Source organism: Schistocerca americana, chromosome 2 (genome assembly GCF_021461395.2).
Source record: "Schistocerca americana isolate TAMUIC-IGC-003095 chromosome 2, iqSchAmer2.1, whole genome shotgun sequence".
NCBI classification, from domain to species: Eukaryota; Metazoa; Arthropoda; class Insecta; order Orthoptera; family Acrididae; genus Schistocerca; species Schistocerca americana.
Window position 1 is genome coordinate 871,868,940 of NC_060120.1, and position 5,717 is coordinate 871,874,656.

The following is a 5,717-nucleotide window of genomic DNA, read 5'->3' on the forward strand; positions in this document are numbered from 1 at the left end:
ACTAACGTACAAGCAACTTCAGCGCCATCATAAATTTTATACCACAGGGAATGCAGTGTCATCGTTAAGCGCTGGGTCATCCTTGCGTAGCAGTCAAATAATCTGATTAGATAAGGACACTGGGATGTTCCAGCCGGATCTATCCTAATAAGGAATACCTAATTGCTGCAAATGACCGATATCGGCAACCGGATTCTCTTAATTTCGGAGGGCAAGGGCGTGTAGTAGGTACTCAGCAACTCCACTGCTAATCGTTCTCTAGTGTGCAGAGCATGCACACTACCATACAAAAGGAATTTTAAATATATAAAATAATTGTAGTTGTATAAAGAAAATGCAGAGTATAACGGAACACTGTACACGGTCGCAACTTTGAGGTGAGGGTTGCAGAACTTTATGGACGAACGTGGACAACACATAGACATAAGATTGTCTAGAGGGAATATTTGAGCTATACCCCCACAAAATGTTACTTTCAGCAACATAAACTCTTTACAAAAATTAAATTTTTCTTGAGTCATATGAGTCTCAACTGTAACTTCTGTCATGATTGAAGATGAGAATGAGAATCAAATCTCTCAGGGAAAATTTGATTCCATCGGATCAATAGATCACCTATGCCTGAGGTACAGGCAGGATATCCTCATTACGTCCAAAGCTGGTGTGGCTATTCCAGTACTGTACAGTGTGGGCAATACTGACGATTTAAGAAGGGGAAAATAGACTGAAGGTGAAATTTGTGTTAGAGGGGGCATTGGACGAGGCCAGTACGAGCAGCTGTGTTAGCTATACTGCTAAGGTTGTATAATGGCTGGCACATGCGCCTCAGTAAGCAAAACCCGGTCCATATCACAAATTTTAATCCCTACTTCAGCTTATGTCATTATCTACAAAAAATATGTAGCGAAACATCACCGTAATAAAACATGATAACCATCGAGAGTGCTTAGCTGCTGTAGTAGTTGCTTTGTTGCTGTGTATTTGTAAATAATAAAATCGTATTTCTTTCAAGTAAAGGACTAGTTGTATTTACAACACTTCTCAGTGTTAAAGCAGACGTTGCACTTTCTGAATAACATACTTTCTCAAACATTACACATTCGAGGTAAAATACCACTTTATCCTGTATATTATGTGAACAGAAAATTACGTATGTCACATGTCACATGCTCCTGAAATTGTGTAGGCTGAAATCCACGCCAGTATTTGGTACTGAGAGTAATATAAAGTCACAATACCTTTCATCGTCTTCTCCAGGTGTCCAACATCTGCTAACTATTTACGTTTTTTAATTTTTTTTCTTTTAATTTGTGGTAAGATCTTATGGGACCAAAGTGCTGAGGTCATCGGTCCCTAAGCTTACACACTACTTAATCTAACTTGAACTAACTTACACCAAGGACAACGCACACACCCATGCCCGAGGGAGGACTCGAACCTCCGACGGGAAGAGCCGCGCAAACCGTGACAAGGCGCCTTCGAACGCGTGGCTACTCCACGCGCTTTTGTTTTTAAAGAATTCAGCTGGTAACTATTTACAGTTGTGTTCTGTACGTAATTAGCAGTGATACATATTACGAAATAATACACCAGCTGTAATCACTGAAAGCTATAAAGTTTGTAATTTACGTTTGTCAGGGAAAAGGAAACTCCTACTAACTACGCAAATAAACAGTTAAAAAGAAAGCTTTCGCTTTAAACAATAGTTACACATGTTCAAATGGCTCTGAGCACTATGGGACTTAACTTCTGAGGTCATCAGTCCCCTAGAACTTAGAACTACTTGCACCTATCTAACCTAAGGACATCACACACACCTATGCCCGAGGCAGGATTCGAACCTGCGACCGTAGCAGTCGCGCGGTTCCAGACTGTAGCGCCTAGAACCGCTCGGCCACACGGGCCAGCCTACGATTTCCACACTACACTGATCGCACAAATAATAAAAGAAAAATACTTTCGTTAGTTGCGCTCGTGGTGAGCTATCTGCAAGCCCCTCGCGTCAAATGCTACAAGACGATGAATTAGTGGCTTACATTTGTGGCTTGAAGCAATGCCGTTACTTCAGAAGCACTTCTTAGCCAGTATAAGGTATCTTGATGTAGCATAGTGCATAAGGTTACCCAGCACACAATAGCTTAGAACTGGCAGTTAATTATAGCCACCGCTTCTTCTGCGGATTATCGCTGCTTAAGTACACTGCGGAAATACTGTACGTGTTCCTCACTCAAAAGACAAAAGACTACACAAAGTGCAGAGACTTCTTCTACAACCTCCTCCAGATATGAAAATACGACAGGGACTTTACCGCCTAAACGGATCCGTGGCGATGCACCTAATGATTCTGTCTTAATACTAAAACCAAGACACTATACATTAATAATTACATAGCTTTTTAATATTTCTGTTAACATAATCCTTGTAACGAAGCACATAAAATAATACACAGACATCTATTTAAACACCGTGATTGACAAATATGCATATTAGTTTACACCGCACAGTTAGTTGCTTGGCGGCAGCACTCGTCAGTGTCTGTTTAGGTCTGCGTTTGCAGTCACCGACGACGCTCTTCAGACGCCGTCGCAAAGGTTCATAGGTAACATTGGCCGACAGCTTGGTCACTGTGCGCCCGATCTCATTCGTCAGTTTTTGACGGGATCGAGGAGGTTAGGTTAGTTAGAATCTATTTTATGTCTGAGGTAGGTTATATTTCAATCTCAAGGACGGGATGGACACCACGATCTGAAATAATACTGCCCTCAGGAATATTGTTACTTCCCGTCTCAAATCCACTGGGTAAGTGTTTAGAGAGCAGTGAAGTATACTAGAATCTGATTATCTGAATATCCTGCCAATACTGCATTCATTTTCACCATTTTTAGAATAAAGTGAGGTGCTGTAAAACCACAAATATGCCTTTCATTAATTAGATAATATTTGCTTAGTTACGTACACATTTCATCCATTCATCATATACTAGAAAGATGGACTTTCACCATGTAAATTAACAACTATGTGCCCATAACCTCATTGACAAAAACTTTACATACTGAAGTCGTACATCTTGACACCGTAGCATAATAAACCACACTCGGAACAACATATTTTGGAGAGATCGTTACGGCAGTGTATCACTGAAACTACTTATTTTCTTATGTACAGGCCTGTTTGTTTCTAAGGTGGTGGTCCCTTCTAACGCTAAACGCTGCTGTGAGAAGGAAATTGGCGTCACAGAGTTAAAGCGTTTTTAACTTTTCTGACACGGTGTTTTTTCCTTCATCTCGGATATTCTTAACACTTGTCTAGTAGTTGCAGTAACTGAGGACAGAGTGAACAGTTGTTGTTGTTGTTTGTGGTCTTCAGTCCTGAGACTGGTTTGATGCAGCTCTCCATGCTATTCTATCCTGTGCAAGCTTCTTCATTTCCCAGTATCTACTGCAGCCTACATCCTTCTGAATCTGCTTATTGTAGTCATCTCTTGGTCTCCCTCTACGATTTTTACCCTCCACGTTGCCCTCCAATACTAAATTGGTGATCCCTCGATGTCTCAGAACATGACCTACCAACCGATCCCTTCTTCTAGTCAAGTTGTGCCATAAGCTCCTCTTCTCCCCAATTCTATTCAATACCTCCTCATTAGTTATGTGATCTACCCATGTAATCTTCAGCATTCTTCTGTAGCACCACATTTCGAAAGCTTCTATTCTCTTCTTGTCTAAACTATTTATCGTTCACGTTTCACTTCCATACATGGCTACACTCTATACAAATACTTTCAGAAACGACTTCATGACACTTAAATCTACACTTGATGTTAACAAATTTTTCTTCTTCAGAAACGCTTTCCTTGCCATTGCCAGTCTACATTTTATATCCTCTCTACTTCGACCATCATCAGTTATTTTGCTCCCCAAATAGCAAAACTCCTTTACTACTTTAAGTGTCTCATTTCCTAATCTAATTCCCTCAGCATCACCCGACTTAATTCGACTACATTCCATTATCCTAGTTTTGCTTTTGTTGATGTTCATCTTATACCCTCCTTTCAAGAGTGAACAGTACCCGCCACATTTTTTTCGAGGCAGGTATAGCTCGTTTACTTGCTTCTTTTAATAGCAAAAGCCGCACTGCAGCACTCGTCTTCAAGCACACCATCGTTGTGTGCATCCCATCCTTGGAGATTAACATATAACCTACCTCGCACATAAAATAGAGTCTAACTAACCTAACCTCCTCGATCCCGTCAAAAACTGACGAATGAGATCGGACGCACAGTGACCAAGCTGTCGGCCAATGTTACCTATGAACCTTTGCGACGGCGTCTGAAGAGCGTCATCGGTGACACTGCAAACGCAGACCTATGCAGACACTGACGAGTGCTGCCATCAAGCAACTAACTTTTGATGGTTCTCGAGCACTGCTCGGGAACAGACGTGAAGCTGTATCTGGCTTCCCCTTGCCGCTTAGGACGGCAGTCCGTCACGTTGATCATTCAGCTATCGGAGCGGACCGGGTAGACATGATTCCCAAGGATAGATTCATACTTGTGTTGATTGATTATGCCTTCCAGGATGACGAGATCACCCACGGAATGCCACGAAAACATTACCCAGGCCATAACGGATGCAGGGTGTTTGTTTCCTGACTTTTCACGCCGTACAGGCAAACGGCCATCTGTCTGATAGAGCGCGAAATGCGATTCATCTGGCACCACCTGTCACCATTCAGTGGACGTGCAGTTGCAGTACTGGCGTGCAAATTCCGGCCTGTGTTGCTGAAGAATAGCAGTTAACATGGGTGCATGCACTGGGTGCCTGCAGCAGAAACCAGTATGCAACAATGCTCGCCGAATGGTCGTTTAGGAGACATTGTTGGTAGCCCACTGATGCATCTGGGTGATCAGTTACTCGACAAAAATGGTTCAAATGGCTCTGAGCACTATGGGACTTAACTTCTTAGGTCATCAGTCCCCTAGAACTTAGAGCTAGTTAAACCTAACTAACCTAAGGACATCACAAACATCCATGCCCGAGGCAGGATTCGAACCTGCGACCGTAGCGGTCGCGCGGTTCCAGACTGTAGCGCTTAGAACCGCTGGGCCACCCCGTCCCGCAGTTACTCAACAGTTGCACGTCTGTTCGCCCGTACACATCTCCACAGCCGTCAGTCACTTCTGATATCTGTGGCTCATACCGCACCACAGTTGCCTCGGCGCCGGTTTTGCATAGCGCCGTTTGCCGTGCAGGGTATACTTTAACCACGGCGGCACGCGGACAGTTTACAGACTTCGCCACCTCGTAAATGCTTCCACTCCTGGCCCAAAAGCCAATTATCACGACCTTCTTGGATGTCATATAAATTGCTCCGTTTCTGCTTTACGACAGCCGCACGGGATTAGCCGACGCTGGCACGGTAGCCCAGCGTGTTCAGTCAGAGGGTTAGCTGCTCTCTGTAATAAAAAAAACTGAGTTAATCGCTCAACAACGAAATTAAACGGATGTCTTACGACGTCCGCCCCGAGCAGCTGCAACGAACAAAAGCGAAAAAATGAGCTTAAAAAAAAAAAACGGTCTAAGGCGCTGCAGTCAGGGACTGTGCGGCTGGTCCCGGCAGAGGTTCGAGTCCTCCCTTGGGCATAGGTGTGTGTGTGTTTGTCCTTAGGATAATTTAGGTTAAGTAGTGTGTAAGCTTAGGGACTGATGACAGTTAAGTCC